The following is a 15919-nucleotide window of genomic DNA, read 5'->3' on the forward strand; positions in this document are numbered from 1 at the left end:
TTTTGTGTAAATGTAACCATACTGTGTAAGCTTCTATGACGGGTTGCAACTTGTGTTTCATTGATAGTACATTGTCTTAAATATTATAGTTTTATAATAAGTCTTAGTATTTAGTAGAGTAAATCTCTGTACTGTTACTGCAGATATTTCTTAGCTATACTTGACACTTTGCTCTTCCATATAAACACTAGAAGAAACCTGTAAGGTTCAATGAAAAAACCTGACCGGATAGTGATTCAGAATTGCATTGAATCTATAAATAAGCTTGAGAGAACTGATATCCCTATGATGCTGTATTTATGAAAAGATATCTTTCCATTTGTATTTGTGGTAGACAGTAAGACTCCCTAAAGACATCCACGTCCTAGTGCCCACATCTGTGGGCACATTGTGTTCCAACTAAACTATCCAGGTGGAATAATCACAAAGTTCTTATAAGAGGGAGGACAAGACGGTCAAAGTCAGAGAGGAGTTGTGACAAAAGAAGTAGGGGTTAGAGTGAGGCACTTGAAAGATGGAGGGAGGAACCAGGAGCCAAGAAATGCAGGCATCCTTATGAATCTGGAAAAATCAGTGGAAAAGATTCTCCTCTTGAGCTTGTGGAAGGAATGCAGCTATGTCAACTTCATTTTAACCCACAGGACCATTTCAGACTCTGACCTCCACAACAGTACGATAATAAACTTGTATTGTTTGAAAACACTGAGTTTGGGCTGGGGATATGCCCTGTGGCAGAGAGTGTTTGTCTAGCATGTGCAAGGCCCTGGGTTCCCATCCCCAGAACTGCAACAAATAAACCAGTTATTAAGTTTGTGGTAATTTGTTATAGCAGAAATAGGGAACAGTACCATATTGTTTTACATATAGTTATTACAAAATGCTTTACTAGATTATGTCTAGATACCTATAGTTTTAATTGCTATTTTAAATGGTATTTTAAAAATAAAATATATTATTTATCACACTTTATGGAAATGCTGTTGGTATCTATGAATTGATTTTTGTTTCCAAAACCTTGCCAAATTTTTATTTATTCTAGTAAATGATCTATAGTCTATCATCTATCATGTCTGAGGAACAACACAGTTTAATTTCTATTTTTACAATTCTTCTCTCTTGTCTTCTTGGGTTGAATATACCCCTAGAACAATATTTGATAGATATGATACCAGTGAGGGTATCATTTTTCATTTCTGATTTTAGTAGAGATAATTTTAATATATCACCTAGAGGGTTTTTGTTTATGGTGTGTGTGTGTGTGTGTGTGTGTGTGTGTGTGTGTGTGTGTGTGTTTGGCAGTGCTGGGGATTGAACCCAGGGTCTTGTGCATGCCAGGCACGTACACAGAGCCAAAACTCCTGCCCGGGAGCATTTTCTTTGAAGATAACTTTTTTTCTCTTTGTGCTGCATTCTGAACAATATCTGAACCGTGGTTTTCTAGTTTACTGTTTCTCTTTTGATCTATTTTTAATGTGTTAAATAGTCTACACAGTTTTTAATTTCAATCATTAAAATATTTAATAAACTCATTAATACTTAAATTTTAGTTGTTAAACCTGCTTTGTCACTTTATATATTCTCTGTTCATATTTTCAGTGGTAAATATCTTTTATATACTTATAAATCTATAATTTATGATTTCAATATCAAAAGTTTTTGCAGTCTGATTTTGCTGATTCTTGTTTCTGATGTCTTTTGCATAACATAGTTCATTTCTTCATTCATGTGTTTTATGATTTTTGGTTGTGAGGTTGGGTTCCTTGGAACACTGTGGGAATTCTTTAAGCTGGTTTTTTTAAATTATTTTTTTAGTTGTAGATGGACACAATACCTTTATTTTATTTGTTTTATTTCTTTAATGAGGTGCCAGGGATCAAACCCAGTGCATGCTAGGTAAGCGCTCTACCACTGAGCCACAACCCTGCCCCCTAATCCTTGTTTTAAAGTGTGCCCTATCACAGGAATTTCTTTGTACCTATCCTGTGCTTGGGGGCATTGACAATTTGGATTACTTAAGCTAAATTTTCAGATTGAGAGGTTTCAGGCCACATAAGCAGTGTGAATGTCCAGGATCCTTGTGCCAGTACATCATTGGTGTTCAAGGTTTCTCAGAGCCGAAATAGATAGAGATCTTTCCACATGACTCTGCTGGGTGATTTTTTTCCCTTATATCATCCATTAGTGGGTCATATTTAGAACATTCTAACTTCATGTGGGGATCTCTGCCATGTTTTTTTTTTCTTTTTTGCATTGGATATTGAGTGGAGGGTCTCAAGCAAGTTGCCATACCCCAAGTCCTAGAGGTCTCTGCTTTGATCCTTCACCTTTGGAAAGACTCAGGCTTTTCTCCTATTGCTCTCATGATTTAGATTTATTGAAGCTTAAGCACTGGATCAGCAGGGATCAGCAGATGCCCTTAGAGCAAACACTCAGTTACCTGTTACCTCTGTAGGTGCTTCTCTCCCTTTCCCCAGGGGACTTGCTTTATATTCTAGCCAGACCAACCTTGCGTTTAAAGAACATTTTGTTTGCTTGTTTTTAAAAAATAAATTATCCAGCATTTTGAAGTGGGTCTTTACCAGAGAGGTACCCTAAACAGTTAGGCCATTGTATAACTAACAGTGAAAGTCCTTGGTCAGTGTTTGAATTTTCACCTAAAATCTCAATGTCTTAAATTGTGTTTAAATTAGTTAATATGTAAGATATATAAATAGTGTATAGAATATAGCACAGTGAATCTCCACCCAGCTTAATAAATAAATAAAACATCACAACTACACTGTTTTCCGTGATCTTAACAATGTGGAAATCCTATAGGTGTTCAATTTCTTTTTGTTTTCCTTCTTCTTCTTCTTCTTCTTTTTTTTTTTTTTAAGAATAATATGGTGGTTAAAAACCCTGGCTTTGCAGAAAAACCCAGATTCTAACTCAATCTTAAGCTCTGGAGTACACAACCTATAGGAATCTGCCCAGACAGCAGGCCTCCTTCACTGAGAACTTCCTCCAGGACTGTGCCTACAGTCGTGCTTCTGGTATAGTGTGCCTGACTGGACATGTTTGGTTAGATTAGAAGAGGAAACAACATTAATCAGATTCTGTTTCCTAATATTTGGAAATGTGACTACTTGGGTTTAGAACAAGTAAAGGCTATGACGCAACTATGTTTGGCCATGCACCTATGGAGAAGCAGAGTGTGTGCTTGGAACACAGGAAAAAAATGAAATAGAAATTGTACAGAGAAAGAGGCAAGAGAATGAGAGAGAGAGACAGAGAGAGAGAGGGAGAGAGAGAGAGAGAAAGAGAGAGAGAGAGAGAGAGAGATTAATTAACTTTTAACCACAAAAGCACCCTCACATATTTGAATTTCGGGCACTCACAGTGACACCCATGGATTTCCATTTCCTGATTCTCATCCTTCTTGATGCTTGGTGTTCCTTTCTGACCCATGGGTTTCTTGTAATGTTCTAAAATTCCCTTTTCCCATTAGAGTTGGAGTTTAATTTAGCTCAAGTGGTTTTCTGTTGTTTTCATTGTAAGAAAATCTGATTCTAACAATCAATTTATTAGAATGTAACTTTAGGCAAGTTATTTAATCTCCTAGCCTCACTGCCCTCATTGGTACAACAGGACAGCAAGAAAACCTACTTGCTAAGGTAACTGTAAGAACTATATGAGTTAACAAACGTAAACAGTTTAATAGATTGCTTGGCATGCAGTATGTTCTCAAACTTAAATGTTACTGTTATTATTACTAATTTTTTCCAGTCAGGCTGCCACTAAGCTAAGTACAGGACTATAGTATCCACAGCCCCGTTGAGCTATGGCAGTGGGACAGGTTGCTGAGACCAAAGAAGAAATGAGGAGATGAAATGCGAGACACAAGCTTTATTGAAAAATGCTTCCAAGAAGGTCTAGTGGTGACAGGATGGACAAGTAGCACCTCTGTTTCTCACATTACTTCTAGTGCTTTGCCAGAAAGTAGCACTTCTGTCCCTCATGATGCTGTGGCAACTGGCAGGATGAGCACTTATCCTTTCTGCAGTGGGTTGCTCAATAGCAGTTACTGCAGAGAGGGAAGTTCTATTAGCTATATTATAGAGGCAGTGATAACATTAGATTAGTTCACCTTGTCCTGTTGTATGATCAGCTAGGAGCTTGGTGTGCATGCAAAACAGCAGTTTTCCACAGGTAACACTAACTTCCCCCCACCCCCAAGTCTGGTCATTTCCAATGTCCATAACTACAATGGTTCTCCCACACCTGGAGGCTAATGAATAAAGAGCACCATTAAGGCCTATTTCAAATGTAAAAAACCTTGTACTAAATTGTTCAGAAGGTTGTTTTCTTAATGCCTGATGGAATGCTACAGGATTTTCTTTAGCATCATTGTTGGAGTCCCTGCCTTGTCCCAGTGCTGGTGAGGATGAGGGTGGAGGGATTTCCAGTGTTGCTGAGAACTAGATGAGACTTCAGATCATCATAGCTGTTGCTGTTTCTGCTATTACAGCTTAAGCTAGCTGCCTGCAGAACTTACCTGGACTGTGAACTTAACTGGACTGTGAACTTACCTGGACTGTGATTTAATTACCTGGACTGTGAACTTACCTAGACTGTGATTTAATTAATCTATTGAGCTTTGAACTTACCTGGACTTTGATTTACCTGGACTGTGATGTAATCTATTGAGACAACAAATTGTAATGGTGCCAGGGTATCTTTGCTGATGGTGTCATCTGTGGTACAATTTTTCCAAGGGCTTCTTACTTGGAGCCATCAATTGGCTTGGTATCATGGCATTTTGTATCCTCCCCTTCTGCTTGTAGCATATTACTTATGGTTTTTGTGTAAAAACCACTATGGTCGTTATCCACAAGTATGGCTAAGTGTGTTGGGCCGGTAGTCAAAGACGGGTAAGATCCAATTACAATGGTACCAACCTAAGACAGGAGGCTATTTGAGGTCAGACCATCCAATGACGGGTAAGGACCATATGTAGTACTGGACAACCTAAAACAGGCACGGTCCCTAAGCCACATACTTGTTGTAAACAAAAGGGGGAGATGATGAGGGCCACAGACAAGTCAAGATGGTGCCTGGCACTTTGCTAGGAGGGGTGGTTTGAGAAGTAATGCCAGCGAGCCATTAAGATGATGGAGATTCCTTATTGACTGACTGCTTTATCTAGATGATAATTAAGTTAAGCTGTGTATAATTATTAAGATGATGAGGATTCCTTAATGACTGATTGCTGTAACTGGATGATGCTAAATTGAGGTCAAGCTGTGTATTCAGTTAGATATAGATACCTCTGCTGTCTTACAATAAAGCGGCTCCTGCTGTTTCAATCTTCACAAGTTGCTTGTCACCCCCCAGTTATTTTGCCCAGCCAGACTACGGCATTAATTTTTAAGACTGACTCATACTGAAGTTTCTTGGAAACTCCAGCTGCTTTGGCAAGGAGTGTTGCTGAAGGGACTTTTCTTTTTCTGTAGAATAACTGGGAGGTTAACCAGCCTTATTATTGGGGATCCTAAAATATCATAGTCTAAAGGTCTTTTTTCCTGGGAAATGTTTGGTTTCTCCAGAGAGGAATCTCTCATTGATTGGGTGGGAAGGGCATAGGTGTATGCTTGGTTACTGGGATTCTGGGAGCAGGAAAACAACAGGCCTCAAACCTCCATGGTTCAGTATATCTAAAAAGAACAACAACAAAACCCTCTATGGTTCAGCATGTAGTCAGCATGTCATCTCTGTGACTTGTGTTTGGTTTCTCTGTGGCTCAGTATTCAAGTCCAGAGTCTAGTCAGAGTCTAATTTAGTCAGAATATGTATGAATCCCCCTTCTGTGGAGCAGTGAGCCAAGAAGGGAATACTTATCCGGCTGCTTAAGAGTTGGAGAGAGCGCTTGGGACTGGAGGTCCAACCATTTTCCACTCTGAGTCCTCCAATCCCATTAATTTTGGAGTCACACTTCATGTCTACCTTTTGCAGTTCTTGCTTCCTGTATAAGTTCAGAGAGGGAATCTATTACTCAGAGGGAAGAAAAGCAATCTAGGTTAGTTTGTAGAAGGAAACTGAGTTATATTAGAAAATTTAGGGCCAAATGAACATGTCTTCCAGAAATTTTGGTAAGAGAGACACACAAGGAAAGAAATGGGTAGGAACTGCAAAACGTCCATAGACATATGAACACAGAGCAAAGGGAGCAAGAATACAGTGGGAAATCAACTTGGTGTGGTTTAAATTTCATTCAAGTCACGTTGAGTTGGTTTGCCCCCTTCTAGTGGTTCTGGCAATGGAACACCCTCTTGAGGATAATGACAAGACCACATGCAAATGAAGCAAGCAACAATTAGGGGCAAAATGATTGTAGTCAAGGTAACTGAACCTTGGGGGACTATCCAGAAAGGAGTTCTGGAAGTGATTTTGACAGCAGAAAAATAGTAATATCATGGGGAAAAGAATTTCTGTGAAATTCTTCTGTGAAAAAGATAATTTAGACCCAGCTGGCTTGAGAATGATTGTAGGTACCTCCTACCTGTTGTCTGTTTCCCTAATTTTGGGTCAAAGTTAACAAAGGTAATAAGTCAAGTGCTTGCATATTCTTACTGTCTTATCAGTTGTTTCAATGCTTCCTGGAAGAAACCTCAATGAGAACAGAAAATGGTGAGGGATTTTATTCTAGATGAGCTGGGTAAATTGATATATATTTAAACAATTAAGCCTACTGCTTCTGAGTGGATGGTAGAAGGAAAACATAAATGGCAAAACATAAAAATAAAAGGTGACATCAGTGTGGAGCTGACTTCAGACATAGCTGGACCAAAGTTCTCAAGTAATAGCATTAAGTATGTTTGCCTTTTCCCTGGCTCTGATCACTTGCAGCTTCCTTCTGTCCCATATTCCTAGCTTGGCACACCCATAAAGACTACAGTCTTTCCCAATATCTCTAACAAACAAGAAACTTCTAGGGGTAATTCTGATAATGTTCTGCTTGATCACATACATATCTCTGAAGTAATCAATGAAGCCAGGAAATGGGGAACTCTGGTCGGTTCGCTTGGGTCACGTGCCCACTCTTGTGATGATTGACTTGTGTCCCTTGTGGAGATTTCAGCCTCATTTGATACATGGGGATTGGGTTCCTCATGGGAGAGAAGAGTTCTATCTTAAGCAATGTAGGGATCAGACTGTTAAAAAAATGAGAGTTATCTGTTGTAGGCTCATTTACCGCGGATGGACTAGAATCTTGCCTTTGTGTGCTGGCCAGCATGGTTCCTGACAGAATAACACATCATTCGATACAAAACAATTTTAACTTTCAGAATCAACACAGAACCATTTGTTCTATGCAGTTGTAAGTAAATTTCTTGGAGTAATGATCATGGTACCTGCAGAAGTGGTGTTATCACAGGCTTACTCTTTAGGCTTCATGAATACCAGCTTGAAAATCTGATGGCTTGGGGCTGGGGTGTAGCTCAGCGGCAAAGTGCTTGCTTAGCATGTGCAAGGCCCTAGGTTTGACCCTCAGAACCACAAAAGAAAAACAAATCTGGGAGATGTGAAGGCCTTGGATAATGGTAAAGGATGTCCCTGTTGGCTGCAGTGCCCAGCCTACACTGTGCTAGCTTTCGTCTTAATGCCCTTCAATATCAGAACATTTTAGTACACCTTATTGGAACTTTCCATCCACTGGAAAAGAATTGGCTGGTGACTGATTATGTAATTATACCTAATTAATATATGAGAAAATAGGGATTTGTTTTATACTTTACGTAACATTTCAGTCAACTTTTCTGAAATATTTTTTCCATAGTTTTATTAGTGCACTAGGGTTGGGCATAGTGGTGGGGTTAGTTGTTTCATATTCATACAGGTATGCATCATAATCATACACTTAGGTCAATGTCATTCCCCAGTATTTCTCTTTTCCTTTTCCTCCTTCCTCTTCCTGGTCTCTTTACCTCACTTTACTGATCTCCCTCCAGTTCTCTGAAATATTTATTTGATCAAGTAGTGACATCTATGATAGATAAATCTGGGAATTGGTGGAGTGTTTTTTATAAATCAGATGTGATCTGAATGTTCCCCTCCTAGTCAACCCATCAGAACCAAAAGGTCACATTAACAATGAATGTTTACCTCAGAGTCTTCAATAATGTCCCTTCACCAAATCTTCACCTGGTCACCTGGGAATTGTGATTGGATTTTTTTGCATGGTCTTAGAATAAGTCTGCTACTGTTCTGTGGTGGTCAGGTGACCAGGTGGGAGTCCCCTGTACCAACCATGTTTGATGCAGGCATTGACCCTGTAATTTCTGACCGCGTAATTTCTGCTTTGCTTCTCCATCTTGCACAGCTCTTGCTGTACTTGCTTTGCTCTGCCCATACAGAAAGGAAGTTAATGCCCCCAGCCCTCTCCATTCTTAACTACCTGGGCCTCAAAAGAGCACTGTCTGCAAGAAGTCTGACAACATAAGCATGAACTTAAAAGCATTAATTGCTTTTCTCCAAGACTTAATGGGTCCATAGAACAAAACTAGTTGGGGTTAGCATAGAGATGGAAGGGTAATAGGCCAGGTCTTCCAGCCATGAGCTAGCTATGCCATTAACATGGAGCAAACATGTTTGTGTCTTTCCACATGTCATAATTTATTGAATAACAATAAATTCACAGTCTATACCTCTTTTATTGGTTGCATTTCACTGAACCTGATCAGCTGGGTCACTTGATGACCAAAAGCCCAGTTTAATCTTAACTACATCACACATCACATTTTATACAAATATGTGGAGTGGGTGGGGAAGAAAGGGAGAGAGAGAGAACAGAAAGGCTAAGAAAGGATTAGGGTAGCTGCAGGGGCTCAGGAGCCTGAACTGAGAGCAAAAACAGAGAATAGACACCAAATGCAGGGTCACTGCAGGTGGTCAGATAAGATGAAGAACTTGTTCAGAGTACAGAGCTGTCAAAGCACAGAACTAATTCTAGGCCAGGGTCTGGACTCTCAGGAGTTTCAGAATGTCACTTTGAGATGTCAGATTGGAGTGGGCTTGTGTGTGGTCGACATGGGTGGAGAAACATGAAGCCACAGGACAGAAAATCAGAGGCTCATTGTTGCAGTGATTTTCCCAGGCAGGCTTGTGACAAGTGACCAGGTAACAGAATCAGTGCACCTCTGTGTCTAGTCTCAGGTTGCTCCTCCTTTTATGGGTCTCAGATGAGGGAGTGGCTTCATTTGGTGGTCTGGTGTGTTTGATAAGTTCATGGGCCTGGGTTTTCTGTTATGAGATGGATATGCCACACATTCATGTGCTTCTGATTAATTCCATAAGTTCACAGGTGGTCATTTTTATTAGCACAATTATTTTATCAGTTTGTGCCTTGTGGTTTTGCCAGGCAGGTGGTGGTTCTTTACTTGGACAAGGTGAACAGTCAATCTACCCTAGCACTTGCACTCAAATGGAATATCTTATGGAAAACTCCTGCTTTATAAAATGAAACCACTCAGGGCTAGGTGCAGTCTGAAAACTACTGTTCTTTACATCATGGAGTAACTCTGGGCAGGGCACAGCCTTCTCCCCACACTTCCTCTCCACTGTCTCCAGATTCCTGCTCATAATCTTCTCCCTTTTCCTTTCCTCCTTAGTCCTCAAATTCCTAATGCCTCTAGGCATAACTCTTCAAGTCAAGCATCAAACAGCTCTGTCCTTGTTTATTGATTCAAATATGTGCCCCAGAACAGAAGACGGTGTGTGTCAACCATTCACACGTGCCCCTCTGCCAAAGTTCAGCCCCACTGGGTCACTTGCTTCTCAGAATAACATTATTTAGACTTGCAAAACAAGTTCACCTTTTTGAATGGAGCAAGGAACATAAAGGTTATATGTCAACAATGGTTCTACACTTTCCCATTCCAACAATGTTAGAGTAGCCTACATTCTCTTTTTTTTCCTGTGTTACATACTTCTATTACTCAGCACATGTTCATAATTGAGGTTCTTATTCTTGTACTCACATCCATTAGAGAAGAGAATGAACACTGTGTTCTGGAAATATTACATGCCATAATCCTTAATACTTTTTTTTAAAAATAGAATTGGGACTTGTCAAATGTTTTAAGTAACTTTCTCATTGATGCCAAACATACATTTAGCTTACTCAAATCTAGTGTTGGTTATCAGTGATGAAATAAATTATGAATTCATTTTCTTGCATAAAATTTCCTTCAGAATTGGTGATAATTCTGAATTTGGGCAGGTTCCAAGAAGCATTCAGCAGAATGGGAATCATGTCCAATATTAATGAGTCACTCTGTTCTTCTCTCTCTGGATCACATACCAGTTTTTGGTTTTATGGTTTTTAAAAAATGATTTCAGAATCATCTAAATAAAATTTGATGATATTATAGTGGGAAGATAAAAATCATTTTTAATAATGAAAACATGTAGCAATCTTTAAAGATTAAAACTCCTCAGAAGAGTTCATGAATCATAACAGTACTCAGGTTTTATTTTAACTCACCTAATATTACTATTGCAAAAAATAGAAGGAGACTTCTTAAAAGTTTCAATAATTTTATCATCTTAGCTAAAATGTTCTTTTAAATTTTTCCAAATTTCCTTCCAGCCCTGTCCATACACACATGCATTTTACATAAATGAAGTGGAAGTGTGGAAACATTTGTGACTCATACTACTGGGTGTACGTGGTGCTACTGGAAACTAGGGGGTAGAGTTCAAAGGCTGTTAAACATTCTACATTGAACAGCTCTTAGCAAGAGATTATCTGGTACAAAATGTCAGTGGTGCCATAACCCTTATATAAATACACACACGCACACTCACAGACACACACAAATGCTTTTGTGTTGTTATTAAAAATTATTTATTACAAGATTCTTATAATTATTCCTTAGTACATCTAATCTAGTTGATAATTTAATGATTCCTCTACCCTTCATATCATAGATGATGTTATGCTTATGGTTTCGACAACAGTCTGGATTAAACAAATTCTTCTAAGTAAAATTACTTTGACAAAGTTTTTTATTATTTGTATGGTTCTTATAGTTGGTGTAGCACAGGCCTTATAAACACTAACTTTGGCAAAACACATCAATTATAAACAGTTTATCTGAATTAAAGTCTGCCTGTCATTATAGTTTCTAACGCTATAATTTTCTAAGTGAAAAATATGATGCTGGGGGAGGATTATAGCTATTGATTTTTATTGATTATGATGATATTATACTGGACATTGAACCCCGGGCATTGTACCACTGATTTATATCCACTGTACCACTGATCTATATCTTTTTTATTTTGAGACAGGGTCTAAGTTGCCCAGGTTGGCCTCAAATTTGGGATCCTCCCTGTTGGGAGTCTCCCCAAGAACTCCCCAGGGCCTTTCAGACCTGGCAGCAGGCAAATTGCCAGTGGGCGGCTAGAACTCCCCGCCTTTCAGATAAGGAGCCCCTAATGCAACATGGCGGCAGGCAAATTGCCAGTGGGTGGATAACAAGTTGTTTTGAAAATCTTCCAATTGGTCCTTCCATCTTCCGCACTCCTGAACAGTTCGGGGAATCTTATGCAGGGTGGACGTGCTTGCACCATAGGTGATGACCTGACCCTTACTATGATTGGCCCCAGGGGCTTCCTGGTTTAAGATAACCGACTCTCACTTTCTATATAAGCTAGAACCAGCTTGCAGCAAAGTGCTTTATCTTTGTCACTGCTATCTGAGGACAAACCTTGGCCTTTCACTCCCGCCTTAGCCTCCTGAGTAGCTAGGATTACACACCTGGCTAGTTTTAGCTTTTTGAATAGATATGTCCTTCCTGTGCCTGAAATGACACTATTTTTACCCCTCATTTATGTTGCCCATGCTGTTTGAAATGTCATGTAACCCTGAGGGGGAGAAGATGTAACAATTGCCTTAGCCTTCTTTAATATAAGAGCACCTTGTGTCAGTCCCCACCTCAGGGTCAGGTTGAAAATGCGTATTATGTTTGTTGAAAGGAAAGAGAGGAGTAGGAGTAGAAAAACACACAGTGACTAACAGAATGTATTGACTTCACTGGGGCAGATGACAACGTAAGAAACTTTGTGTTCCCCCCAAATCACTACACTGAAATTGATTCTTATAATTTTTATTATACCTAATGATCTAAAGACTTTTACTTTTGCTATCAGACTCTGCTAGAAATATCTGCTAGGGGTGGTAAAATAACAAGAGTCTGGGGGCACAGGGTCTGGCTCTTTCATTCAGGATGAAAAAGCTACTCTTTTTTTTTTTTTTTTTTTACCCCTAAGACTATTTAGTTAATGCTTAAATTCTCTGCATGTTATGTGTAAAAATGTCATATTCAGATACACATGAACGATGAGAGGAGTGGGTGGGATTTGTTCTAATGAAAAAGAACAAATTTGTTCTAGCTTCTTTAGCTAGAAGCACTGGTTGTTTTATTTAACAGGGATTCAAAGATATTAATAAACCAATGAATTAGATAATGAATTTTTAATAATTAGGGAATATGTGTGTATGGTACAAAAATGGAAAATATGAGACTATATAGAAGCCAAGCTGTGGTTTCCCAGCAATCCAGATCCACTCCCTGGAGGCTTACCATAGACATGTTACCTGCACACTAGAAACTGTCATAACCAAGAGATCTCAAAATAAGGTGTGCAAGCAAACCAGAAGTTTGCCTCTATTATGTAACATCTGGGAGTGTGTGGTCTAGGTGGGGTGTGGTCACATTCCATAGAAAGCATCCAGGTACCTGGCCATGCCTTACAGTGTTGTTCATGGTAGAAGCTATTTCAACACACATCAGTACTCCAGCTTGTAGAAAGGAGAAAGAGAATGTGAAGAGCAAGTGAATTGTTTTTCAAACAACTTAAGCAAATGCACCATCTTTTCTACTCATACTCTATTGGCCACACATAGCTGCAAGGGAGGTAGGGAAATGTAGTCTCTAGATGGGTGGCTTTATGACTAGCCGAGATTCCATGATTTAGCAGAAGGGGGGGTCAGATTTTATAGGTGTAGAAGGCTAAGAATGAGAATCAATTATTTCATAAGGTATAAATGATGTTAACTGGATTATCAATCATTGAATCTGTCTCCAAACTGAACTATGATGCCTGGCATATCACAACTAGATCCCTCTAAAATGTCAGAAAGTAAATAAAGTCAATAACTATTTATGGAAACCTGGTGCTTCATTTCATTTCTAGAGCTTTTGTCTTCTTTAACTCATTCTGTTCTGATTTATATTTGAATCTTTAAGATGGAGGCTGGATAATCTGGAGCCAGTAGGCAAGCTTCCCTCTTCGCTACAACACCAGGTACAGAGTTGAGAAGTAGGTGAAATTTGTCTTTGGCAATCTCTGCTTTCTTTCTCCTTCTTCCCTCTTCTGAGGGCTTCCTTCTTTTCCTTCTCTGAAAGTAGCCTTGCAGTGAGTGCCTTTACCTTTCAGAGCCCCACTCTAAAGAATATGTAGGAGTTCCTTCCATGTGGCTATAGAACTCTCTCACTTAGTGTCCCCTAAGCTGGTCAATGGGGCTGGGAAGCATGAGGCAGAGAAGGGATTTGAGGAGTAGTTGAAATGTGTGTAACTCAAATCTGAATAGGTAGAACTGTTGCCCTATCTAGTTTAAAAAGTCCAGATTTTGTATCTGCAGGAGCAACAACAAAAGTTCTATGTCTAAACTGCAAATGTATAAGGTATTCATTTAGAAACATTTGCAAACATTTTGTAAGATTTCCTTCTTTCCTGCAGAAAAGTTGCAACTATGGAAACAGTCACGTAGTTTAACTTTGTCCTCCCTTTGTTCATTCTAGTGTCATTGGCAGAACAGCTGAAGCCATCTTAGAGACTCTGCTTTCAAGCTGAGATTAAACTCACTCTTAACAGTAGATAGGAACAAGGTCAATTGGACTAGCTTGGTCTTAAACTCCTCGAAAAACAAGTTACAATAGAATATGTGATCTACTTAAACCAAACACTCAAGTTTCTTTAGGTGAACACAGAGGATAAGGAGGATTCACTCAACAGCCATTTCATTCTTCTTCAACTACTTTCCTGCGCGATAGAGATTCATAAGCCAAAATTGTACCCCCTCCAGACTCTTGCAGCTCTCCATTATGTAAATACTTAGGTTCCAACTATAAGAGTCTATGTATAGTCTGGAAGGCTATTTCTTCTGATAGGCATGTGAAAGGGTGTTTTTGTTCTGTAACACTGGTATCAGAGATCCCAGTGTTCTTACCAGCTTTGTGAATACAAGGAAGCAAGGATGGTACATCCATGTTGCCTGTGCAGTTGGTACAATGTGATTCTGGAGCTGGCCTTGGAAGTGGCAGCTTCTGGACCATGGTGGCTTCCAGGCTACGGCTATGGCCTTATAGTGCTGCAGCTGTTGGCTTCTCAATGAGGAAGAGTGCAGCTCTTCTGGTTCTAGTTCTGAGGCATGGTTTTGAGAGTTACTCCATCAACATTTTCAATTCTTCTTTAAGTGCCTTAATTCTTGCTTAAACCAACTGGGGTGGTTCTTTGCAACTAAACTTCTACTGATATTGTCTATTCTGTTTTCAGAACTACTCATATATTCATTGATATTTTAGCAAATATTTATTGATTGAAGGCCTTCTATTAAGAGGTGATGAGGTACATTTTTTCCCAGAGGCATAAAACAGTAATTGTAGTTCACATGAATTATAAGTTAATTAAAAATAGATATATGCAAATAGGGCAGAAAAACTGAGTTCCAATTCTAATATCATCATCAGATGCTAGAGTCTGTAAACAAGTCAGGATGGCGCCTGGCATTTTGCCAGGGGGAGTGGTTTGTGAGGTGGCCCAGTGAGCCATTAAGTGTAGAGATTTCTTATTGGTTGACTGCTGTATCTAGTTTATGTTAATTAAGATAAGCTGCGTTGAATGTATATATACCCCTTCTGTCCTACAATAAAGGCTCCCACTCCTGCTGCAGCAACCTTCACAAGTTCCTTGTCACCCCCCCCCCACCCCCCCCCCCCCCCGGTTATTTTGCTGCAGCCGGACTGCGGCAAATGGTGGCCTGTCTGGGGAGCCCTGGGACACTCGGGAGTAAGTGACAAAAAAAAAGCTGCCCGTCCCTAAATAGGACGGGAGCAAATCTGCTCGTCCCTAGATAGATAGGGCGAGAGGAAAAATGGCCATTTTGAGAAAATGGAGAAGATTGATACAGTGTGTTTGTGTCTTGTTTTGTCTTGAAATGTTGTATTGTCTTTGTGAAGAAAATATGGAAGGGGTGAGAAGTAAATTGATAGGGGAAAGAGGCACCCCAATGGAACCAAGAATTGTTAGGGCATGTGTTGATGGAAGCCCAGGAACTCTAGTCAGAAAGAAAAAGAAAGTTCAGAAGAAGAAAGATTATCAGGAAAAAAGTTGCAGCAAAAGACTATTACTAAATACTTTTCATTATTGGAGGGTGCGTGAATTGGCCCGGCGGCTGCCACGTGGGGGAGCAGGTCATGGCACAGCAAGGACTCTCCAAGCGGCAGCAGCCGGCTCTTCCCTGCCCCCCACCCGGGGAGCGGGACGCCAGGCCACTTCGAGAGCCCAAATCCAAACCTGACCCAGAGGCACAGTCTCGCAGGCTTTTGCTCCCTGTGCCCAGTGGCAGTTTGAGTCTGGCACACTCCCCGGACTCTCTCCAGGGCCATCTGGGGCTGCTTGGGACACTACAGCTGGCAGAAGACACTACCTGCGTCCCTGATGTTTGGTCATTTTCAATGCCAATAACTAAGCTACAATGGTTCTCCCACACCTGGAAGCTAATGAGTAATGAGCACTATTAAGGCCTATTTCAAATGTAAAAAACTTGAGATAATGTACTAAATTGTTCAGAAGGTTGTTTTCTTAGTGCCTG

This window comes from Ictidomys tridecemlineatus, chromosome 12 (assembly GCF_052094955.1).
Source record: "Ictidomys tridecemlineatus isolate mIctTri1 chromosome 12, mIctTri1.hap1, whole genome shotgun sequence".
NCBI lineage: Eukaryota > Metazoa > Chordata > Mammalia > Rodentia > Sciuridae > Ictidomys > Ictidomys tridecemlineatus.